Genomic DNA, 27,017 nt, shown 5'->3' with positions numbered 1-27,017 from the left:
TAATTTGGTCTAAGCTGGTGTTTTATAAATAACTTATTTTAAAACAATGAGAGTGTGTATATATAGTAAAATATGCAAATGTTTATGGATAAAATGAATACTTTAACTTACCCTGAGACACCCTATGCATTAGGCTTGTAACAATATCATTCTCACTTAGCTGAAAGATATACTACTATATGTTTGTATAAAGCTTTTCTTTCTTTAACTTTAAAAAGTGATCATATATGAAGATTAAACATGTTTTTAGCAGTGTTGTCCATCCTGAGAAGTTTGGAGGAAAGAGATACCAGAAGGGACAATTCTTTAGATCAAATACAGTATTAGAAAGATTGTGGGAGTGCTACAGATAAGATTTTATTCAAATGTATCCAGTAGAAACATCACCTAGAGTGTGATAACCCCCATGAGGAAACAAGGCACCAGCACTATGTTCTTGTTGCAGCAGGACAGGCTTGAGACAACTGAATTAATAGAAATTATGAGCCTGATCTTCCATTCTTTGTTCACCTTAATCTCCCCAACAAGTCCCATTAAAGTCAGTGAAAAAGTCTGACTGATATGAATAAACTTTGGATCAGGTTCTTACACATCAATGAAGGTTTGAGTGTAGAGGCAATTGGACCTTGCATTTATATATTTTACTACATTTATACTAAAGTTGGGAAATTGTTGAGCATTCAGATCTTATAAATAAAATCATTTGTCTGAGCAGGAAAATTGTACTATTTGTTCAATGAGCTGTTCTTTCTGAAACAATGTAAACTAGTTCCTTGGGAAAAAAGCTTTAAGACCTTTACATCATCCCCATTACTACAGGTTATCAAAACACAATAGTAAATACTGTTTTCTTCATTTTGCAAGAAAAATTCATATCTAGTTTCTACATTATATGCACCCTTAGTGATAGTTTGTTCTGGATTTAGGACTTTTTAGTAAACAGACTTACACAGTAGTTGTGTTATAGAGCTTGTCCACACAATGCAGCAATGCACACTAAGGGATATAATTTCTAAAGTGCACTAATTTTTGTTCACTAATTGATTCACGTAGATCCTCCTAGTTTGCTTTACTGTAAAACACTAGGGAAGAGCACATTGCTGTTCTGTGTAGACGTGTTTCGAGTATTCCAATTGCAAATGTAATGATCTAACTAATGTTCTAAAGGAGCAACTTTGCTAGCTTAGCTATAAGGAGCATGCCATCTGACCAAGTTCACATCACCTCATTTGATAACAGTGGTACGTCCCTGTAATGTACTGCAATACATGGCTGCAGGTGATCCTTTAGCTCATAATTCAGTTCCTAAGAAGACAAAAAACACTGGCAACGTTTTGAGCAATGGACCCAAGTAATCTGAACTGGAAGCCTTTGTCAGGTTAATGACAACATAATTCTTGATCATTTATAGCTTTTGCATATTTTATTGTTTTACAGTATTGTTAATTAATCATTAAAATGTTATATTATATTAAATGTATATTTTTAGAAAAGGATGGAAACAATTAAACTAAAGCCAGCTACTATTTTAGTGTATGGCAGGATGCATTGTTTCAAATAGGTGAACTCCTGCTCCCTCTCCCATTTGCTGTGGTTCCAGTACATAGGTTGAGGGCTGTACATGAAGAGGGTACACACAGATTCCCACTCCATGATAGACAGTCTGAGTTCTTTGGTAGCCTATTTTCCATGACTAAATGTGTGTATAACCAGTGGATCTACAAACTACCAAATCCACTTCCTACAGACCCCATGTGTAGAGATATAGTTCATGGGCTCTTGTAACCACTCTTCAACATTTAAATGAAAAAATATTTACAAAAAAGAAATTATACATGATTAAATTCTGAAGAAATTGCTAATGTGAGACCATTATGTATCACAGAATCATAATTACAGATGCAGCCTATAGTTTTGATTGAGTTGTTGCTTTGTTGTTACATATACCATTCCCATACCAAAGAAACAGATTTAAAAAAACTGACATTTAGGGTGTACTGTTTGAAAGTAGTTATTTCCATCATCTTCCAAAAACATATCTCCATTACCCTCCTTTATTACCAGGCAGGCAGCAGTTGTACAAGAACATTACCAACATGCCATTTTAGTTCATTCTCATCCTTCATTCCCACAAATACAATTGCTATTATTTGCTTCTCCAAGTTAACTGTTCTTTTAGTTCTGCATTCTTGAAGCAAGAATATCAGTCATTAAATTAATCTTTAATGAGATTATTTCAGAATAATCTTATTAGAGATGATCTTATTTCTAGATAGCCTTACATAAAACATTCTCATTAACAGTGCATCAAGATGTCACCTTAGATCAATTTTGTAACAGGATCTGAGACACATTCATTATATGCTAATCTCCCTTAAACTGAGTTTTGGTTTATATACTGTGTATTAGAAAACTAGTATTTTTGCTTCTGAAAACTGTAAATAAAGCCTTTTCTGGGTGAACTATTATGAATTTAGGTGAGGTAGGACAAGGTGAGTGAGGTAATATCTTTTATTGGGGAGAGAGACAAGTTTCAAGCTACACAGAGCTCTTCTTCAGGTCTGGAAAAGGTACAAAGAGTGTTGTTTAGCATAAGTAATTAGTACATATTCTAAGAGACCATTTAAGGTGAAGTGCCCATTAACACCCGTGTAATCGTTGGACAAAAAGGGGGTTAGTGGGTTACAGATTGTTTAATAAGCTATAAATCCAGTGTCTTTATTAAGACCATGATTTTTAGCGTCTAGCAAATTAAAGCTTTTGAAAGTGTTGTTCAGGTTTTATTTAAGGATGAGGACTGATTGGTCAGATATAAGTGTTTGCTTTGTGAAAAGTATTAGCGAGTTTTTTCTTTTATCATTTTCCTGTGTGAGTTCTCTCAAGACTGTAATGATTGTCTGGTTTCATCCACATAGTTGCTATTGAGGCATTTAGTGCACTGGAGGAGGTACACCACATGTTGTGATAGGTTTGTGTAGGATCCATGGATTTTGAAAGGTGTGTTGTGTGGGGTATTGATCATTGTAGTATGGAGATATGTCTGCAGGTCTTGCATCTGTTGTTTTAGCAGGGTCTGGTGCTGCTTTAGTTGAGGTGTCCTGGTCTGGGGGGAACATGCTTCTGATGATGAGCTTGGAGAAGTTGTGGGGTTGTTTGAAGGCCAGAAGATGGGTCCAGGAAAGATTTCTTTCAGGCTTGGTTCCTCATCAAGTATGGGTTCCAGTCTGACATTACCCTCTATGGTTTCCAGATTGGAGTGGCAGATGACTATTAGGGATGTTAGAGGGGGTTTATTTCTATATTGAATAAGGTTCTCTCAGGATATTTGAGTGGCCTGTTCCATGTATTTAATAGTGACACTCTGAGTACCTTTCCCAGACCCAAGTAAGAGCTCTGTGTAGCTCAAAAGCTTGTCTCTCTTACCCACTTTGTCTCTCTAATATACTGGGAATGACACAGTTACAACAATACTGCATACATTTTATTAACTTGAAATTCAAGCATGGGAGCTAAAGCAGTGCATAACCATAAGTTTCAACCTTCAAAAAGTCTCATATTTGATATATATCTTCAAATGGCTTCTGTTTTTGCTAACCATATTCTTTCTCTCTTGCTCCCGTCACCCCACTCATTACTGTAGTAACTAGTAGAAGCATCTCACAGTAATGTTTGAATGCATACAAAAAACATTAAGCTTCCTAGCTCATTACTGAGTGTCTCTGCTCCTGAAAAGATGATTCAAAGTGCAAAGAGTCAGCCTCATCTAATAGCAGGATGAACAGGCACCCATGCTAGCACCTGGCCAAAAGAGGTCCACTGTGTAATCTATAATTAGTGACCAGTTACAGATGGTGATACTGCAGATCAGGAAAGGACAGCACTATATGTAGCTACAGTTGCGTTTTCTGTATACTGCAACTTTAAATGCAAAAAGCTGCTTGACTACCTGTCTGCTGGAGGAGGGTAGGGCTATGGTTAGATTCAAGATGGGGGAAATGAAAGTTAAAAAAAGAATTCCTCTATGGTCAGGGTTCCCAAACTTGGTTCGCGGCTTGTTCAGGGTGAGCCCCTGGCGGGCCATGAGACACTTTATTTACCTGAGTGTCTGCAGGTACTGCCGCTCACAGCTCCCAATGGCCACAGTTCACAGTTCCCACTTAGCCTCTTCAGGGGCTGGTGTGGGGGAACAGGACATTCGAGGAACCACCCTATCATCAGTAGCTCTCTTTTGTACTGAGAGGAGGACTCCAGCTCAAACATCTCAGCTGGCTTTAACCATGATAGTATCATTCAGGGAGAGAAGTAGATCCTGAGGCAGGTAGTTCCCAAGCCAATTAGAGTTTTATAGATCAAAAACAACATCCGATTTCCAGGTTGACTTTTTAATAGGCACTCACTGTAGGTCACAGAACACTGGTGATATGTTCATACTGAGAAACTGCTTAACAGGAGACCTGTTCTATTCTGCATCATTCAGTTTCTGAATAGATTTACATGTAGCACCAGTAATCCTGATCCCTGAATAGCAGCAACAAGTTCCACATCAGAGAGGAAAAAATGCTACATCTCTTATCCAGCTAGAAGGCCAATTCCATAACAATAATCTAAAAGCACTAAGGCACTAGAAAAGGTTCAGAAAAGGGCAACTAAAATGATTAGGGGTTGGGAGAGGGTCCCATATGAGGAAAGATTAAAGAGGCTAGGACTCTTCAGATTGGAAAAGAGAAGATTAAGGGGGGATATGATAGAGGTATATAAAATCATGAGTGATGTTGAGAAAGTGGATAAGGAAAAGTTATTTACTTATTCCCATAATACAAGAACTAGGGGTCACCAAATGAAATTAATAGGCAGCAGGTTTAAAACAAATAAAAGGAAGTTCTTCTTCACGCAGCGCACAGTCAACTTGTGGAACTCCTTACCTGAGGAGGTTGTGAAGGCTAGGACTATAACAATGTTTAAAAGAGGACTGGATAAATTCATGGTGGCTAAGTCCATAAATGGCTATTAGCTAGGATGGGTAAGAATGGTGTCCCAACCTCTATTCGTCAGAAGATGGAGATGGATGGCAGGAGAATGATCACTTGATCATTGCCTGTTAGGTTCACTCCCTCTGGGGCACCTGGCATTGGCCACTGTCGGTAGACAGATACTGGGCTAGATGGACCTTTGGTCTGACCCGGTACGGCCGTTCTTATGTTCTTATGGATCCAAAGACATTCATCCCCACATTGCAAACACTGGTGACCAATGGCAGACTCTCCGTGAAAGCAGTTCCACTGAAATTAAGGGAAATGCTTATATGAATAGGTGTGGCTGGACTGGAACCTCAAATTGTAAAAAGAACTGTCTGCATGTGAATTATAATACCTTTCAATTTGAAAAGCAATTACACATTAAATACAAAAAACTGTTAGCGAGGATTACAAGATTTGTTTTAAATAGCATTCACCAAATTAGTTTCAGAAACATTTTGTAATGAAAATTACCTATCTGATTTCAGCATACTGCACTGAAATTTCACTTCAAAATATCTGTGAAATTTCAAATGTTAATTTGAACAGACCAGAAAACCAAACTTGCATTATTTTAGAGAAACAATTATGGTAAATGGAGAGTTGCATAAAATGTTTGAAATAATGGTTAAAATGTAACTGAGCTTTACTTATAATATTGTTCATGAGCATAGTTATATTAAAGGGTTTCGGATTAGATTGCCACAAATCTTACTCAGCAGTGCAAGGGAGTGAGGGGGGGTTAGGTCACCCTCTTTGGCCTGTCCAGATTCTGACTCTGACTGTGGAAGGAGAACAGGGACTACTTGTCCAGTGCTGTCTCTTGTGAACAAGGGAATTAAAGACTGGGAAGAGCTGTTATTTCCCTAGTCCCACTCACCAGCCAGAATAACTGGTCAGTTGCACAGTGGGGAATAAAGCTGCCCCACAGAAATGGGGGAACGAGATTAATTTACTTACCTCACACCCTGCAGCACTGGGGAAGGAAGAAAGAAATTGGGACTCTGAGGGCAAGTCTACATTACAGAACTACTTCGATGCAGCTGCAACAATGCAGCTGTGCCGCTGTAGCACATTTGGTGAAGACGTGCTATGCCAACAGGAGAGTGCTCTCCATATAATCAGAGATGTTGGACTCAGAAAAGTCTTTTTAGATCATCGACTTCATCCCCTTCTGAGCACCCTATTTCTTATAGTATGTTTTCTGGTGTTTTATTAAACTTTTCTTTTGGCTACAAAAATAACACAAGTATGAGAGGATAATATGGCTCTTAGTTCAAACATTCATAAAAACTAAGTGCAATAATTTGTTATATTTTGTTTACACAAGAACTGCTCATTTTCCTTCTGGCAATTCTGGGGTAAAAGCTATTTCCTGCGTAAGAGTATGTGTGTAGGTTACTCATATGAAGAAAAATACCAAAAACACCCATTTTGATTGCTGTAGAAACAACACTATTTGAGATTAGTTTGTTGTTACTTTTTGTACAGGAAGGATGAATCACAGCATTTGTACTTTAAAAGTTTCTTCTATTCTGAAAATTTCTACCAATCTGAGAGATATCCCCTATGTGTCAAATAGGAAATACTGCTGGAATCAGTAATCACTCTCTAAAAATGGATTACACTTCAAGTGCAACCATAGCTGCAGATGCTTTGGTATTCCCACCTCTTGTGCTATGCTGTAATACCATTTGAAGAGTATTAAAGAATATGAGTAGGATTCTGATCTTCACAAAGTTGCACTGACACAGGCTACGGAGGGACTGCACAGCAGCTGGAGCTCCGATGTGGAATTCTAGCTGAGTCAGCCATGATTCTTCATGTCATTTCCCAGGATACATTAAATGGTAACTTAGCCAATTTGTAGAGGGTTCGCTGTGCTTCTCACTCTATTTCCAAACAGTTCTGCTTGTTGATGTAGTTGTGCAGGGCCACAGCTCACTTTTAGATAAAACAGTACCAAAGCCTGTGCTAGCAGGAAATCACAGGATTCCCAATGGGATCCTGGTCTATATAGAGCCACAAGGTGGGGGGAATGAGGAACAGTTCATTAGGCCAAGAGGTACTGGGGGCTGCAGCGGGCAGCCCAGGGGTACGCAAAGGCAGCAGGTCCAAACCCCTTTGCCTATGATGAGTGGCTGATACTGCAGTGTGCCCCAGTGAACAGGGGCTACATGGAGACTAGGCAGTAGCAATATACTGAGGCAAAGTGGGGATAGTGGGTTGGGGGTTCCCCAGGGAGGGGAGACCCAGATTGGTGGGGTACTGCCAGGAGGCAGCACCCCAGTTAAAGGGGCACTGGGGTCCAGGGAGGGACACAGGGGGCCAAGAGGACAGGTGGATCACCGGCCTTCAGAGGGCGCTCCTGATGCTGGAATGAGCTAATTCCCTGAGAGACCAGCAGGAGGTGCCGCAGGGCTGAGGCCACACGTCTACAGATGGTTTCTCATGTATATATTCACTTTTCAGAGAATGTTTAAGCTCCTATCTTACATTTGCCAAATCCTAATATATCAATCCCAGACATGCACAATTTTCTATCAGAATCAAAAGAAACACATGCAAGATATTTCGTATGCTAAAAAAATCCCAGGTTCACCTAGGGGAAAAAAATAAAATAAAATAAAAGCTGGAGACCATGTTTGCAAATCAACTATGAGCTTACTAGTCCCATGCTTTATTTATTTCTCTTTTAAGTAGCTTTCACTATGTTATTTTAATACTTTCCCTGACTAGTGGTGGGATACTATATATGGCTTGGGTGTGGATTATAATTATGGGGAAAGAATCATATATATCACCATCTACTTTTTTTTTTAAATCACCATTTAAAAAAATCAATAAATAGTGGAACCTACCAAGATAAAACCATACAGTACATCATCATTATGGTGCTTTTCCATGAAATTTTTAAAAGGGAGCAGTCTAAAAAGAGTTAACAGCAATGTGCCTAAGCGATTAAAACTGTTACTTTTGATTTATGTTTTAACACATTTACATGAGAACTAGAAAATGGATTATTCTTTGTTTGAAGTATAAAGAAATGCAGAAAATTTTAGAAAGATATATTGTGCTCCAGGAAGAAACTTATACCACCTACTTTCACCTCTATTGTAATAATATCTAACTTGTCTTTTTTATTCAAGTATAATCACTGTTACATGAGTGAAAAATAACTTTGAACGCATTTCCTTGTGCTCACAGGATAATTTAATTTATGAAATCTAGCACTGGAGTATTTCTTTACTCTATACAGAAATGAATGTGTTACTGTCATGTATCTGTGTATTTCTTCTGATTTTTGATAAGGGCCTGCCAATATCTTCCCATTGAAACCAAGATTTTCTTGAAGCATTTTCAAATGACTTCTAAATAAAATTTCTTCTGTGATTCCGTTCCTGCAGAACACTTGATAATCACAGTCTGCAGACATCTCACAGGAATAAGTGCTCCAGTGGATTCACGGTACAAGTGTTTTTACTCCAGAGCTTGATTGTCAAACATAAAAGATAAAACTTTACAGCAATATGGTAGATATAAGCCAATGAAGGCATGTAAACTTAAATGTGATTTTTCTTATAGTTCTGTGTAATATTTAGGAATGACTGCAATCTTATGTACATTAGGTTTCCTAGTTCACATATACTTGTATACTCTGAATTTCCCAAATGATAACGTGAACAGAAACATGACCCTGAAATCCATTTGCTCTCACAAGAGACTTTTTAATTAACAGTCACATCTGTGCAAAAATGCTATATTTTGCAAAGTTAGCAACAACTTAAACCACATTATTAAATTATGAAAAAAAGGACAAGTCTCAATGGATCAGTTTAACGTTTCAAAAACTAGTGTACAACGATATTCCTTTCCTCCAGAGTCTGAGGCTGAAATGCCAAAAATTTATGTAATGATGTAATTAAATATTTAATAGTATAATATTTTGAGCACCTTTCCAACATAAATGACATTAAAAATTAACCTGTTTAAACTGTTAAAGGTTATCTGAGCAAATTCCATTAGAATATGCTTTCAAAGCTAATTAAAGATGACACAATATTAGAAGATGCCTTTTCTGAGAAGACTAAATTAATGTATTGACTAAAAATATTTAAAAAATGAAGATCAAATGGAACAGCTCAATTCTGTCTGAAGTCTTTTGTTGGATTGTTGGCTAAGATTATGAAACATCATTTAGTTAGTAACATGATACTATTGATCCTGTAGAATCCTGAGTCTAGGTACAATCCCAGGCAAATTACGTTGTTAAGTCAAAGTAAAGGTTGTAAACAGTTGTAACAGCTGTCAAATATATAAAGGGACATTGCCAACCTGAAATAAGCCCCAAAATCAGCCTTTGGAAAGATTTTCCCTCCTAAAACTTTTTAATAAAATAAAAGTTTCCATGTATTTATTTTAAATAAATCCCACTGAAAACATTACCCCCCTCCCCCTCCCCCAAAATCCTCTCTTTGTAGTGTATGTAACCAAAACACAAATATTGATGAAGACTGTGTGCCTGCCACGAGTCCACCTAGAATGCACAGGGCTTCCAGGGACAGAGTTCTCTTCCCCACTACATCAGGGTGCTTCATACCAGTGGGCTATGATGATGGGCAGCACAATCTGTTGCCACTGCAGAAATATTTTCCTTTGGAAAGACAAACAGCAGCTCTAAGCACAATTCAGGATTCTCTTCCCTGGCTCCATGGGTCTGGCAATGGTGAGCAGGAGCCCATAAGACTAGGAAGCAACCCCCCCCCCACATCCTCTCTGCTGGATGGAGGAGGAGAAAGATGAGATCCCCCTTACCAGGAAGGAATATAAGCACCCACGCTGGGAACTCCTCATAGGATATTAAAGACAGATGGTGTTGCTGGTTGGTAGGGGATATCTTTCTGAGATATTTTAAAGGCCTATATCATCCTGGTATCTAAGCAATGACACTGGGACCAATTAAAATAAATAAAACAAGAGATCTCAGATTTTATCCTCTGCCAGAGTTGTGCTCAAATCTGGAGAAGGAGGCAGCTGGTTACTGATTCTGAGGATAGCCCCCAAACAACATAAAGCAGTAGTAGGGCAGCTCTAATTTACACCACTGGATTATGGTGCTTAGCTTCACCACCCCCCTCCCACCAAGTGATGTAGGAACCAGCAAGAGCACAGATGCCCCAGCAGAGAGTTCATCTTTGCCAGAGGATTTCTGTGATGATGATTTTTGTCCGTATGATGGCTCTTTAATGCCATCTGAGTGGCACAATGGTGCTGATAACCCACATTCTCTTTTTCAACTATTTTATTCTAATTGAAATAATCTTAAAGATTTGCTGATATTCATGCATTTAATCAATGTAAAGTCGTTTCCTAGGGGAGAGAGTGCATGTGGGTTCCACGGTGGTGTGATGTTACCATGCTAGTGCACATGAGCAGCAAGTACCAGGATATACCCACAAGCACCCTTAATCTGTAAGGAAATAGCATATGAAAACACTGTAGAAAGAAAAATCCAATTTGAAAACTAATTTCACTGAGATTTCAAAGGTATTATTTGTTACATACAGGAATATTTATTATAAACTTGAGTTTTAAGATGACAGTGTTCTGCTCAGGGAAAAAATCTTTATGAGAACATTGTACAATGAACTTTCTCAAAAATTGCAAACTATAGTTATCATTCTGATTGTGCTTAATTTTAAAGCACAAAAGTAATCCTATTTACTTCAATCAGGCTATTCACACGTGCTTAACTTTAAGCATGAATAGCCCTATTAAAGTAAATACGATTACTTAGGTAATTGAAGTTAAGTATGTGCATATATATTTTCAAGATGAGGTTCAATTATTATTTGCATAGTTATAGGACACACAAAGTGCCACATGATATATAACATATTGAAAGGCATGATCACTAGCCCAAAGAGCAAGACCCAAAGATAGACAAACGGATGAAAGATGTGAGAATTGATCACAAAAACACAAGAGACCATTGGTTCTGGTCATCCCATGTCCTACCCACAATAGTGGCCCATACTTGATGTTTCATTTTTATGTAGCCAAATAAACCTGTCTTATTTTATCAGAAATTTGGTCACAGCTGAGGCTTGGTTAGGTAGACATGTGACTTGCTAAGCTCCAATTCATTGTTACATTGGGGAGATACAGATCTCTTAGCAAAAAGGAATTGTCCTGAGCAATTGTCTTCTATCTGATTTCCTTATTTGGGGGGATCTAAAAGCCTCTGTTCTTTGAGAATTACTTATGTCTGTAAAGGTGGCAGGAATAGTTTTGTTGAGCAGTCAGTCTGTGATTACTTATTCATTTCTGAAGTCACTGATGCTGTGAAGAACTGCATTGCTTCTGGATAGAATTGACTCGTAGTTTATGGTTGTTTTATTAGTGGAGACTGAGGGGCAGAGTTAAGGCTGGTGGGGTGGCAAGAAGTGATAATTTTATACGCTCATATTGACTTTCTTGTTTAATGTAATCTTCACTTTAAAGTTTCCAGACATTTTAACATGCCTTTTTTAGTAAACCACTTTTCTTTTTTAAATTTTTTTCAATTAAGTAAACGATAAATATTTACACCTTTAGTGTTACCTGAAAATTCCTTGACTTAATACATGTTTAAGAACTGCTCACTGACAGGAAATCTTGTGCTGCTTGCAGGTTGCACAGCGACTCTGGGGGTCCTTGGAAGCTCTGTAGTAACAAATAAAACTCTGTTGTTCTCCAGAGCACCCAGCACTTCCCCATCCTCTTCTTTCCTTCTGGTCCCCAGCCACCTTTGTGCCCTGTGGCTATGTGTCTCCTTGCTTCCCACTCTCCCCATCATGAAGGCCCAAATGGAGAAGTGAAGTTAAGAACTTGATTTAGCAGACGTATAGGAGGATCCATCTTTAGATTGCTAGATGAGACCCATTTCCTCACCAAACCAGCTCCCACTATGCACAATGTTTCTCTGTCTCTTTTCTCTTTCCTTCAGAGACTTTTTCCTCTTTTGGTCATTCCCTCCTGGTCCCCAACCCCCTTTTTCCCAGTCTCCTCAGACCATCTTCTCATCTGCCAGTGTGGTGGTCTCTCTCCAGTACCTATATATCTCCCAAATGTCTTTTCTTATTTACTTCAAATAAGTTTCCAGAAAAATTCTCTCTTTCCATAAGTAAATTTTCAGGTGGACTTAAACTGCAGTGAAGTTGAGAGGGGGGAAGGCAGTCAAAATCAGGCTTTTAATTGAATTCAAATTTAAAGTAGTAGATAGACGAGTCTTGTCTCTCCGTAATACTGTTTTAATCATCATTTGAACCAAATATCTGCAGTTTTAGGACCCAATCCTTCATACACTACTGATCATAGCACCACACTCAAGAGTAAGTGTTTCCAGGACTAGGCTATTATGTAGCACAAGAATCATTCCCCCTGTCTTTGTCTATATTTTTCTTGCCTTTCTTGCAATTGCTCATAATTTATCTCCATATCTGATACCACCCTGTTCACATTTAAGATTTTAAGTATATTTCTTGTAAGTCATTTTCTACTATCAAATCTTGTCTTTCTAATATTTTTTAAATAGAAAAGGCTTGTATTGTCCTATGTTAACATTTACCTAGGAGCTGCATTCTAGGCTGGCAAAGAACTCTCCTTTTATTAAGTAAACTCTTTTGTGTTTGTAACCATGTTATATTAATAATTTATTAGAAAACATGTCAAGTCTTAGTCCACCAGAAACATAATGAGCTTCACTTCAGGGATCAGTGTAGGTCTTGCCTAAGGGAAACTCAATTCTTTGAACAAGACAGCAGACCTATTGATTTCATGTTCAAGACTCCAAAAATTTCACTGAATATGATGTTGAAACATTGTGTGAGGCCCAACTTTTAATGGAACACTCAATTTAGGATTAATCAAAAGATCAAGGAAAGAAAATATAGAACCTTAATTACCCCATAAATTATATGGGTGTGACTCCCATTCACTTCAATGGGAGTAATGCACATAAAAAGGGTGGGATAATAAGTGGTTTTCATTGCAAGGCCACTTTTCTTTTAAAATAGTTGTGTGGATAAAAAGGAGTTTTTATTTTGTGTACTCTTTTAATAACAATGAATAGTAAAATATATTTACTGTGTGTTTTGCAATGATTGGCCAATTTTACAAAGATGTAGAATATTTGAAAACATATACATAATTCCTCTTTGATTGTTATTATTTGTAACACTCAAGCTGCAGAGAGTCTCTCTGTTATTACCTAATTCTCATCCTCCAATTGGAAGTCTAACAAACCAGCCTGGGCTCAAACAACACAGGACCACATCCCTGCCCAAATGTCTGCACATTGTGGGCCCAGTGGGGCAGAGGGCAATGAGGAGCTCTACAGAAGTTTCATGGAGCTGAAGAAATAAGCAAGCTCATGCAAACAAGAGCCCGATCTCCAAGGGACATTCAGTGGATCTTGCCTCTTTTCTCTCTCTTGCACTGCAGTAGCAATGCGGTGCAGCCATGAGGGAGAAAGACAGGTTTGGGAAGTGATGACTAACCAGCCTCCAGTGGAGGGAGGGTCTTGGAGCTTAGTAGTGAAGAAGCAATCATGCCCCCTTTATCTGATTCCTTTTCTTTGGGGGAAAAGGAGGGCTGGGATGGGGAGGGGGGAGAGTTTCAGCTTACCTGGGTGACTCTCTTCTCTCACTTTGTGAGCTGTAGTGGTTAGATTCAAGGCCATAGAAGATTAATCTGAATCCTAGAGAATAATAAATGTATGTTAAATAAATAGCATGGAATTATAGATCATACAGATTCCCAGGCAAATCTGATTGCTTTTTTTCACATATTATAAAATTAAAATTAAGAGATGAGGGGAATGTGACCGGTTGGATTACAGAAACCCCCTTGGGGCTGCCAACTGATGTGCTAAGACTACTTCTGCCCCTGATTTCCCTACCAGCTTGGGACTCCAGCACCCTGTCTTACTGAGACAGACATGCCACTCTGCTCCAACACACACCCAGGATCTGGACCACATGCCCCAAAGCTGCAGACTTAATTGAAAGCAGCTTAAGTGTTCCGGTCTTTAACACTCAGATGCCCAATTCCCAGTGGGGTCCAACCCCCAAATAAATCTGTTTTACCCTGAATGAAGCTTATACAGGGTAAACTCATAAATTGTTCACCCTCTATAACACTGATAAAGAGATATGCACAGCTGTTTGCCCCCTGAGGTATTAATACCTACTCTGGGTTAATTAATATGTAAAAAGTGATTTTATTAAATACAGAAAGTAGGATTTAAGTTGTTCCAAGTAATAGCAGACAGAACAAAGTGAATTACCCAGCAAAATAAAATAAAACATGCAAGCCTAGTACAGTAATAAAACTGAATACAGATAAATCTAACCCTCAGAGATGTTTCAATACATTTCTTTCACAGACTGGATGCCTTCCTAGTCTGAGCCCAATCCTTTCCCCTGGTACAGTTCTTGCTAGTTCCAGCTCAGGTAGTAGTTAGGGGATTTCTCATGATGGCCGCCCCCCTTTGTTCTGTTCCACCCTCTTATATATCTTTTGCATAAGGCGGGAATCCTTTGTCCCTCTCTGGGTTCCCACCCCTCCTTCTCAATGGAAAAAACACTATGTTAAAGATGGATTCTAGTTCAGGTGACATGATCACATGTCACTGTAAGACCCCAAGGCTTCATTCCTCCCAGCCTGACTCACAGGAAGGCCTGCCTGCAAACAGAGCCATCCACAGTCAATTATCCTGGTTGATGGGAGCCATCAAGATTCCAAACCACCATTAATGGCCCACACTTTGCATAACTACAATAGGACCTCAGAGTTATATTTCATATTTCTAGTTTCAGATACAAGAGTGATACATTTATACAAATAGGATGACCACACTCAGTAGATTATAAGCTTTGTAATGATACCTTACAAGAGACCTTTTGCATGAAGCATATTTTAGTTAGATTATATTCACACTCATCAGAATACTTTCATAAAATCATACAGAGTGCAACGTCACAGGGAGAACACCAAGTAAGTAATATATTTGGATTTTAGAAAAGCAATTGTAGGATAGGTGAGGCCACTGTAACGTTTCTTCTGTGACAGTGAGGGGCTTGCATGTCTTCAGATTTTAGACCAAACATTCTATTAAATATAAACTGAATCAGGAATTAACTGTATTTAGGACTCTTTAAATGGAGACCTCTTGAATGTGCTGTCCTATGGGGATTTACCTCAGAACTGCCATGTAGATAACAGATATATTAGAAATGCTGTGACCTTTCTGCAGATTCACCAAATGATGAGCATCTCACAGGGGATTCTTCTTCCCCCACCCCCAGTACTTTAAGTGCTGTTATTCTTTTCTTAGACAATGTTTAACAGTATTGCAGGTGCTACCAGAAACATCTAGAGTAAAATGTAAATACAACACATGCTATGAATGAAAAACGGAAATCAGCAGCAACGTGACATATTCTCTTTCCATTTGTGTAATGGTTTCAGAAACTATTTGGAGTGCAAATGTGTAGCCAAAACTTAGAACAAGAAAAAATTGACGAACACTAATATGCCCCCATTCAATTTATGCAAAATCTAGAGGATGTTTATTTGCTTTTTGAATACCACTTACATGACTCATGATGCCAACATTCGCTTCTTACTTTATTCTTGTATCTATGTGGTCTTTGGTAGATTTTGAAGGATAATTCTCAGATGTAAATAGCCAGGCTGCTATCTTCTTTTAGTTAAGTTCACCCTGCCATAATCCACCCTATATGAAATAAATTCTATATATGCACATCACATTTTTAAAAACATCAGTTAACAAATGCTCTTATCATGGATTCATAGCTTCCAAGGTGAGACAGGACCATTGTGATTTTCTAGTCTAAACTCCTGTATAACACAGGTCATAGAACTTCCTCAAAATTATTCTTGGATCATATTTTAATGTGTTTTTTCAAGTTGTAATTTGTTAATTTATAACTTGCTGTTAAGACTGCTATGATAAAAAAAATGACACATGGCTATATCATCGTGACATAATCAGATATGGCCTAGTAGAATATGGTGATACACACCAGCACTTTCAAGACTAATTACTCCTCCTCTCTTGTTCGGATTCAGTACCTGCCAAGTACTTGTGTAACAATCATTCACATCTATTTTAGAGATGCAAGTACCTTAGTTAGCATTACAGGTAGTAAATTACACAGTCTACTATCAGGCTGACTAATGGATGTTCTGCTAAACCATCTGGCATGTCTCAACTAAAAAGGATTCCTGTTTTTTCAAATGGAAAAAGCCTTTCAGAAAGTCAATCCATCATAGCAGAGCTCAAAGAATCTCTGAGCTCCTAACTACTGTATCACCACTCTTCTCATATTCTTTATATTTATTGCCTCCTAACATTCCCAGTAACTCTTAGCTTTTTTATTTTTTTGCCTATGATCCCCTGATGGAAATCATTGAAAGAAAGGAAAATTTGCTAGTACAGGCAAGATATTTTTTACATGTTTTCTTCCTTTTAAATTGTGAATCAAGAATATAAGCTGATGTAGATTGCTGTCAAAGAACTTCAGTTAATTCTCTTTTTCTATTTATAAATAGTTTGTAAAAGTTGAATCAAATGTCGCCCTAAAACATGAGCACTGTGACGCAGTCTGAAGAAGTATCACCCATATATTCAGCTATTTGGGTAAACCTATATTTTTTTAAAATGTTTGCTACTAAAGTCACTAAGAAGTTCATAATAAATTAATACATTTTCCTTTTTTGATTGGTTAGAAATAATTACACAAACATGGTTTTACATTAACAAATTTAACAATAAATAAAAATCCCCTCTTGTATATCTGAAAAGTTCTACCCTATATCTTTAAAACATGTCTATCTCTATTTTCCTTTGCTTTGTGAATGCTAGCTCTGCCATTACAGTATCTGTATCTTTGAAAGGAGAAGGAAAAGGATTTCAGGACAGGGGAAGACACCAGATTGGGGGAAGTAGAGGAGGCAGAGCGAGAGAACCTGTCTCTGGCCTGGAATAGACTATGAGTTAAAGGTGTGATGTTAGAACACATTAACTAATATATTCTGATTTATTTGAAATGTCCAGTGTAGACAAGACAATGCATACTTTAATAAATTCTAAGCTAGTCACATTAAATTCTAAGCTCCTCCCTAAATTTTAACACATCTAAATACATGTTAAGGGCAATATGCTTTGACTACATTACACTTTTCAAACAAATCTTTTATATTAGTCTATATAAAAAGTATCTAGCTATATTTTCAGAGCAGCAAGAGGGAGTCCTCCAGCTAATGAGGCTTTGGGTTTCAGGGCTTCTGGCCTGAACTGTACTGAAAGGGCACAGAGGTGATAGCATTTGGGATTTTAATTTAGGAGTCCCTCCTCCTTTAGAGTTGCATTTTTTTCCTATCCAGATCCAAAGATACAAACGCTAAAATTTTCATTGTGAGGATGGTGAAAAATGGTTCTGATTCTTATTCATTTGTACTTTGAGCGAAGAGAATCAAAACTGGTTTTGTTTTTTCAAAATTGTAATGAAACAATGGTCTTCTGGATGCTAGGATGTGTTTAACTAACACCCAAAATTCAGGGAAGAGGTTCTAAATAACTAGTTTCAAATTTTATTTAATTTCATTTTTAACATTTTACATATCTTATCTGAGTCTATTTCTACCAGTTACATAATTAGTTTTCCACACACACTGTAAATACTAAATATCAAACACATTTTAATGGCCTTACATTACTTTATTGAATTATCATTCCAACAACTGACTGTGTTTTTCAGTGGTCCACTGTTTTGTGATCTTCACGGATTATTAATCATTGTGTTCCCTGAGACCCAGACTCTATCTATGGCCAGAAACACCAGATCATCATGTCCCCTACCTTCAGTTGCAGAACTTACTTTAGTCAGCCAGGCCCATGTTATCTTTACTTTTGCATAATGACTTCATTTTGATTTACCTCTGCAAAGCAATGGGATATTCCAGCCAGAGCTGATGGTAGCTGCCTACTCCTCCAAGGGAAGTAGGCTGGCAAGGACATATATCTGTGTTATGTTCTGGGCATTAGTTGTCAATTGATGACATAGGGGATCAACTCTCCTAGTAATGGCATCATAATAGAGCTTGTATGGATGGAGAGATATTAGCTGAATTTCAAGATGCTCATTGCTAGCTACAAAGCCCCTTCATTTACAGCCTAGACCCAAGATAATAACAAGACCACCATCCAAATCTGACATGCCATATGTTCTATGAAAGAAATGACTGTCTCAAGGATGAGGAACAAATGTGGTAGAGAGTCAGCTCTCTTAGGAGAGAGAGAACTTCAGGATTTCCTCCACCTGACCACATTAGAAAGACATGCAAGACTTGTCTCTTTGACCAAGCTTTGAATGCATGTGAAATCCCGGGCAGTCAGACATGCTCTTCAGGGCAAAGTTTATGTTTTGTTTTTAGTATATTTTACAGGGTGTAAAATTGTGTACTGTTATGACACTATACTGTTATAAATAACAATGCATGAAAGTGTGGGTCATTGTACACAGTAAGGACCATTAAAATTGAACATTCATCACTGACAGTAGTTAAATTTATTGCAGCTTGAGTTATTCCTATTCTAAGTATATGGAATACCACAAATACTGCTATAAAAGTAAATATTGAGCTAGATAAAAATCCATTAAAAAAACACTCACTAAACACTCATTATATTGCCATGTGTTATAATACCAAATTGTTACAGCATTATGTTTTCAGTGGAATAGATTTTTCCCTGAAGGATTCTCACATTATGCCACCAAAATTTGTTGTTCTGGCAGTGCCGACAAGACTTGGGCACTAATCCATGTCTACTCTTTCTGAATCACAAAAATATCACAGCATTTGGTGCATGTATGCATGAATGTGCTCGTTACAGATGCTTTAAAATTTGTCATCAGATGGCACTAGGCTATACATAGTGATGAAATAAGCTGTCTGACTTTCTTGTCTGTACCATAGTCATAACCATGGGATCTGAGCAACATTATCTTATCTTTTTCTTTCATTTTTTAAAAAAATCTTGTTTTAGGTATAGGATTAAAACATCAAATTTTATGGTCAGTTACCACATCATGGTACTACATGATTTCCTTGTACTACTAGTGGTGTCTCAGAGGCCCCACTGTGGTAGCTGTTGGCCCAAACTGACTTTTTAAATGGAATTACTTGTTGTGAATAATAAGAATATGGGCTAATGGAACTGCTGAATTTACTTAGTAAAACACCCATCTGTACTCTATCGCTCCATTTTCTTTTCCTCTTTTTCATAGATCTGTTTATTGGCATTTTTACTTTTTTATATATGAATATTAAGGTGTGATGTTTTCTACCAGTAAGACAAAATACCTTTCAAATATGTGGAATATGTAGGAAACCCTCCTTCCAATAATTAATTACTTGATGGCAATAGATGTTCAGAGACTGATTCACAATAGGAATTGTATTGCTTGTATTTCTCTCTCTCTACAGTTTGCTTCTATCACAGATTCTTCACTTGTAATGCTCTAATAATTTAACATAAACTGCACCATATTCTGTGACCAAATTCACATTTTCATTTGAAAGTATAGCACCTAAATTATTAAATCAAAGATTTATTCTCCTTCTGCCTCTAATTTGATCCTGGTGTTATATTGCCAGAGGAAATTGAGGCCTGGTCTACACTAGGCGTTTAAATCGGTTTTAGGAGCGTAAAACCGATTTAACACCAAAACCGTCCACACTAGGAGGCACCTTATATCGATTTTAATGGCTCTTTAAACCTCTTTCTGTACTCCTCCCTAACGAGAGGAGTAACGCTAGTATCGGTATTAACATATCGGATTAGGGTTAGTGTGGACGCTGATCGACGGTATTGGCCTCCGGGAGCTATCCCACAGTGCACCAGTGACCGCTCTGGACCGCAATCTGAACTCGGATGCAGTGGTCAGGTAAACAGGAAAAGCCCCGCGAACTTTTGAATATTTCCTGTTTGCCCAGCGTGGAGCTCCGATCAGCACGGGTGGCGATGCAGTCCGAAATCAAAATAAAAAAAGAGCTCCCGCAGGGACCATGCGGATGTGATCGCTGTAAGGGCAGGCAAATCCGTTCTATCAGCGCTCCGTTACAGAAGATGAAATTCAGAATCCTTTTTTAAAAATCTCCAGACAGACGCCATAGCAGGGACTCAGCGCACTGCAGCGTGACAAGCGTAACGGAAAGCCAAAGAATCAAATGGATGCTCATGGACTGGAGGACTGAAGCTATCCCACAGTTCCTGCAGCCTCCGAAAAGTATTTGTATTCTTGGCTGAGCTCCAAATGCTTCTAGGGTCAAACACAGTGTCCGCGGGTCAGGGCATAGCTTGGCAATCTACTCACCCACCCCCCACCCACCCCCAGAAGCGAAAGGTAAAACAATCCTCTGACTCTTTTACATGTCACCCTATCTTTACTGAATGCTGCAGATAGACGTGATAGTGCAGCACTCAACACCAACATCCTTGCTCCCCCCCCCCCCCGCCATGGGTGGCTGATGGTACAATACGATGGAAATCCATCCTCATCATCAGCCACAGCTGATGGTACAAAAGGACTGGTAACCGTCCTCATCATCAGCCTATTGGCCCTAATTTTTTCTGGTGGATGGATGGTGCAATATGGCTGGTAACCATCCTCATCATAGCAACAGGGGGCTGAGCTCCATCAGCCCCCACCCTTCATGTGTAAAGAAAAGATTCAGTTGCCCCTGGACTAGCAGTGGGATGCTGGGCTTCTCTCCTACACACTGCTTAATGTCCTGTCTGGACTATCATAGCAGCTGGAGGCTGCCTTCCACTCATTTCTCACTAACAAGTCAGTGTGTCTTATTCCTGCATTCTTTATTAATTCATCACACAAGTGGGGGGACAATGCTACGGTAGCCAAGAAAGGCTGGGGGAAGAACGGAATCAACAGGTGGGGTTGTTACAGGAGCACCCCCTGTGAATAGCATACAGATCATAATTTCTGCAGGCTCTGACACAGAGCAGCTGTGCTCTCTGGTTCTATGATACGGTGGTTCTTTAGTACACTTGCCTATATTAGGCAGCACTGATTCTATTTTTAGATACCAAAAAGGAGGGATTGACTCAGGGAGTCATTCCCAATTTTTGCTTTTGCACCCCTGGATGATCGGCCAGGGGCACTTATGACAGCAGCAAATGGTACAAAACGATGGAAGGTGCAATATGGCTAGTAACCAATCTTGGCTTTTGCGCCCCTGGCTGATCGGCAAGGGGCAGTAGCAGCAAATGGTACAAAAGGACTGGTAGCCATGATCATCCTCAGTTCCAATTTATGGAAGGGTTTGGATGGTGCAATATGGCTAGTAACCATCTCTGCTGTCATGCAAAAGCAAAAGCATGCTTCTGTGTAGGGCTGCTGAATCGCCTCTGTGAGCGGCATCTAGTACACATACGGTGAGAGTCACAAACGGCAAAACAAGCTTCATGATTGCCATGCTATGGCATCTGCCAGGGCAATCCAGGGGAAAAAGGCGCGAAATGCTTGTCTGCCATTGCTTTCCCAGACGAAGGAGTGACTGACGACATTTACCCAGAACCACCCGCGACAATGATTTTTGCCCCATCAGGCACTGGGATCTCAACCCGGAAGTTCCAAGGGGCGGGGGAGGCTGCGGGAACTATGGGATAGCTAGGGAATAGCTACCCACAGTGCAACGCTCCAGAAATCGACGCTAGCCACGGACCATGGACGCACACCACCGATTTAATGTGCTTAGTATGGCCGCGCTCCACCCGATTTTATAAATTCTGTTTTACAAAACCGGTTTCTGCAAATTCGGAATAATCCCGTAGTGTAGACGTACCCTGAGACTCCACTGGTAAATTTTTTTTTATCTATTGTTACTAGACAAGATGCTGGGCAGTACTACTTTAATAAAATTATATTTAAAATAAGTTTTTGCTTTACATAAATATAGTGACGCAGTACAGGTTATAACAAGCTCATTGTTTGTAATTAGGGCTTAGATTAATCAAAGTTAACTCATGGGATTAACTAAAAAGAATTATGATTAAAAATGAATGATGATGAATCAGAATTTTAATTGCATTGTTAAACAATAGAATACTAATTGAAATGTATTACATATTTTGGATGTTTTTCTACATTTTCAAATATATTGATTTCAATTACAACACAGAATACAAAGTGTACAGTGCTCACTATATATTATTTTCATTAAAAATATTTGCACTATAAAATAATTAACAAAAGAAAGTATTTTTCAATTCACTTCATACAAGTACTGTAGTGCAATCTCTTTATTGTGAATGTGCAGCTTACAAATGTAAATTTTTTGTTACATAACTTCACTCAAAAACAAAACAATGCAAAACTTTAGAGCCTTCAAGTCCACTCAGTCCTACTTCTCGTTCAGCTAATTGCTAAGGCAAACAAGTTTGTTTACATTTATGGGAGATAATGCTGCTCCCTTCTTATTTACAATGTCACCTGAAAGTGAGAATAGGTGTCCACATGGCACTTTTGTAGCTGCCCTTGCAAGGTATTTACATGCCAGATATGCTAAACATTCATATTATTTTTAATTGATTGACAGCCCTATTTGTAATTAATATTTTAGTGCCAGATTGTGCCTGGCTACTCTGTGGGGACCTGTTCCAAATCCCAGTGACTTCAAATCAGGCCTCAGGTATGCAGAAAGCTCCACTACTCATATGGCAATGCACATTCTCTGTAGATGGGGGACAAGACCCTAGCACGCTAAAGAGGTATAGCAGTGGGTATATCTTGTGCACTGTGAGCTCCTGATTTTCTTCCTGATTTTCCCCAGGGAGGCACAGCTTCATGCCATACCAACATGGGACTTTCCCTTTAAGGTACAATTGAGCCCTTAGTTCATCATTTAACACCTGATAGTTACTTTAAAGCTCTCGAGCTGCTACGCACAAAATCTATTACGAAATTAAGTAGGAACATTTTACTTCTATGAACCATGTATTTGATTCTGATTTTTCTTATTCCCCATGATGTTAGTATTCATTTTGACACCATTAATAGTTATGAATTTTAGCTGCATAACCAAAAAGTAGTAGCAAAGATATAGCGACTGATTGGTATTAGAAAAATAAATGTGATGACATGTCATTTGTAGAATATGCTAATACAATTCCAGTATAAAACTTAATTAAACATTCTAACATAAGAAATAGATGATTGCTGAAGCAATTTCAGATTATTGATTTAGAATTGTTCATGCTTATGGTCACAGTATTTAAACTTAGTTTTCTTTGTTCCAGGCAATGAGATATATTATTTCTAATTTGGGGGAAGATGAGCCTATTTATGTTTCCAAGAAAGTGATCACTGAAAACTTAGCAGTTTAACAGAAAAACAGACATGGTGACAGTTTTATATTTTATGTAGTGTGTTAATGGACATAAGAGTATCTTTACATATGCTATGCCTGAAATGGAAGAAAGTTCACATTTGTTGATTTTTCTGAGTAACACTACATATATTCTTGCTGTAAGGCTTGGGTTCTGTGGTTACCATAAAAAATGCCTGCATTTATAAAGTTAGCATACTGTGGTCCTTTAGATGCTGAAGTTATCAAATAGTCTAAATAGAGGAGGCAAATTAAATTTCTCAGAAACAACTGTGTAGTAACGTTTACCAAATGGTGATATTTTATGTATTTCTCTACATTTCACCAACAGCCACATAGTAATTTCTAGCTGCCATAACCATTCATTAAGCTTTGACTAACAAAACATTTCCCTACCAAGTAGCAATAAATAATTTTAGACAAGTAACAGACTGGCTGCTGCAAGCACCCAAAAATGAGCATTGAAGTCAATGGGAGTTAGGTGACTAAGCTGCTTCAGTGCTTTTGAAAATCCCATTAAACACTTACCTGTATCTTTAGTCGTCTACATACCATTTAAAAAGCAGGGGGTGGGGGAGGGCATGGCCTTCATTGCTCCTCCCATGGCCCCTGGTCTCAGCATCCCTTAGTGTGGATTTTGTTGATCTTATTTTTTACTTTGATAGGCAGTCTCCTATCAGAGACCATTCCACTCTCTTCTCTCCATTTAGTCCAGGCCTTTCCTATTTGCTTATAAGTTTGTCATTAAGTTCACCATTATTCTGTACTATCCAACCTGGGTACTTGAATGTCTATAATTTTGGTACAGAGTCTGGCCCTTAGGCATTTTAGAAAATGCTGCTTTTGGTACGGAGAACTCAAATACACACGCCTGTCTCTCAAAGGGATTAATAATAGCTGACAGTGCCAAGATTTTCAAAAGCAGCTAGAAATTTAGAATGCCTCCATTTTTGTGTACACAATTTGAAACACCTAATTTTCAGAAAGTGCTGAGCACACGTGTATGATAATTGAACTCATTAAAGCTGTTTCCCCTAAAATACCCAAGCCTCCTGTCATTTCTGGAAATGATGGCTAAATGCTAAAGCAGAGCAAGCTCTCTAAATATAGAAAAAATACAAAAAATAGCAGTGCTCTTTCAGAAATTTATTTGGATTTGTAAAAACTGAAGAAAAGTAAAGATCTTACCCCTGTTCCCAGATGCCCTTGTCAGGGTATGTCCACTCTATAATGTAAGTCTTGACTTAAGCTCAGGCTTGAGCTCAAACTCCCTTATGTCTACGCACGTCTGACTTGGGCCAGTAAGTCCTTTGAACCCAGCAAGGTGACAGATCTGAGTTCAGATCCACAGTGTATCATTTTGCAGTGTGGCTCGAGCTTTGGCCCAAGTCTCCAGACTTGTGTCCTGAGAATAGACTAGATACTCTCACATTCTTACAAAGATGTGTTGGGGTATAAAAAACTAGTACATTCTATTGCCTTCCTTTTTTGTACATCTCACTCTGCAAATTGGCCACACCACAGGATTATGAACTTCCTGTAAACAGTAAACTGTATAAGGGAAGAGGGAATGTCATACATGGGTGGGGTGGGCAGGGGGAGAGAGGGAAGGAAGGAGGATGTCTAAACTGCAGCAGTGGGGTTGTATGCAGTCCAGAAATTTGGAGGGGATGGGAAGGCTGGCTGTGCAGTTCTCTGAGAGTACAAATTATCATGTATGTTTACCCATGGCCCATAGGTAGATGTAGTCACAATAGCTGTTGTGTATTTGGTTGTCATGGTTTTTGTTCCTATGGCAACTGAGTTAGATTATTAGGGGATAGCTCAGCCAGCTTCGGCTGGCTGAGTGAGCTCTCTGTGTCTGGAAATAAAATGGTAGTTTTGTTAGCTATCTGCTCTCTGGCCTCAAGTGATTTCTTCCTAAACCGGCTGCCCCCAAGGATATAACAAGTGGTGTTGAGGATGGGATCCTGGTGCTGCTCCAGTAACAGAAGGAAGTAGAAGTCAAGGTAAAGAACAAACAAAGAATAATACAGCTTGTTTACACTGACTGTGAAAGTGAAACTAAAAATCATGGCTACTCTGACCAGGCCACTGGAACCTTTTGATGAGAATGTAGAGCAGTGGCATGTGTATACTGAGCGTTTTCAGCTTTTTGGTATTGCAAATGACATTACAGAAGCGAAGAAGGTGCCAATATTCTTAAATGTTGTAGGGGCTAAAACCTACTCCCTGCTATGCAGCTTACTACATCCTGTTAAGCCTGAGACTAAATCTTACAGTGACATTGTGGAAATCCTGGGGTCCCATTTTTCCCCAAAACCACTGGTAATTGCTGAAAGATATAGGTTCCACAAAAGAGACCAAAAGGAAGATGAAACAGTTGTACAATTTGTAGCAATTTTAAAAAAGCTAGCAGAACACTGTGAATTTAAAGAGATGTTAAATGATGCCCCGCGTGACAGGTTAGTGTGTGGCCTCTACGGTGAAGCTATACGGAAGCACCTACTGACAGAGGCTCAGCTTACATTACAGAAGGCTGTTGATATTGCTGCCTCCATGGAACTGGCTACAAGGGAGGCGCAATACATCGGTGCATCCCCTAGGGTGCAAAAAGTGTCACAAGGACCAACCCACAAAATGGTGCAGAGTCAAGAATGTTACCGCTGTGGTAAGCCGGGTCACCAGGCATCAGAATGCTGGTGTAAGGACCTGGTGTGTCGACACTGGCAAAAAGGGATACATTGAGTGTGTCTGTAAACAAAAGAAAAAGAGGCCTGTGGTCTGGCCGACAAAAAGAGGAACCTTGCATACCCTAGAGCAGACCCAGGATGATCAAGGTGACACCTCAGTGCAAGAGGAAGTGCTACTGCATGTTTTGTCTTTGCCAGTGGGCTCACATGAATACTGGGTAACCCCGTTATTGGATGGCAAACCTATACACATGGAACTGGACACCGGTGCAGCCGTCTCGCTGGTCTCCGAGACTGTGTATAAAGAAAAGCTACAACATCTTCCGCTTAAGGCAACAAAAACTGTTCTGAAGACGTATATGGGAGAAGCTGTGCTCCTGTTGGGCACTATTGATGTTAAGGTGGAGCTCAATGGACAGGCGGCTAAATTGCCACTGTTTGTGGTGAGAGGTAACTACCCAGCCTTAATGGGTAGGTCTTGGCTTGGGAAGATTCAACTGAACTGGGCAGAAGTGCACCGGATGACTAAAGAAGAAACCAGTCTAACCCCTATACTATGGAAACATGCTGCTGTTTTTGGAGATGATTTGGGAAGTATGAAGGGAATCACTGTGACACTGCACATTAAACCTGACAGTCCACCAAAATATCTAAAAGCCCGAACTGTGCCATATGCCATCAGGCCAAAAGTTGAAGCAGACCTGGAGCGCCTGGTCACCAATGGAGGCCTAATACCAGTTACCCATAGCTCATGGGCCACTCCTATCATTCCAATAGTGAAGAAAGATGGCTCTCTCCGGATTTGCGGTGATTTTAAAGTCACTGTCAACCC

At 39.0% G+C, this 27,017-nt stretch overlaps 1 long non-coding RNA gene across 1 annotated transcript; it reads right to left on the bottom strand.

Moving 5' to 3' along the window:
- Positions 1-11,617: 11,617 nt before the first annotated feature.
- Positions 11,618-18,085, bottom strand: LOC120405536. The gene is made up of 4 exons (XR_005598649.1): positions 17,963-18,085; positions 15,655-15,795; positions 13,683-13,755; positions 11,618-11,720 (listed from the first exon to the last, which is right to left on the bottom strand). It is a non-coding gene; the product is annotated as an uncharacterized LOC120405536 (long non-coding RNA).
- Between the last annotated feature and the right edge of the window lie 8,932 nt (positions 18,086-27,017).

The sequence above is a fragment of the Mauremys reevesii genome, linkage group 5 (assembly GCF_016161935.1).
Source record: "Mauremys reevesii isolate NIE-2019 linkage group 5, ASM1616193v1, whole genome shotgun sequence".
In the NCBI taxonomy this organism is placed as follows: Eukaryota; Metazoa; Chordata; order Testudines; family Geoemydidae; genus Mauremys; species Mauremys reevesii.
This window is presented reverse-complemented; position numbering and strand designations above follow the sequence as displayed.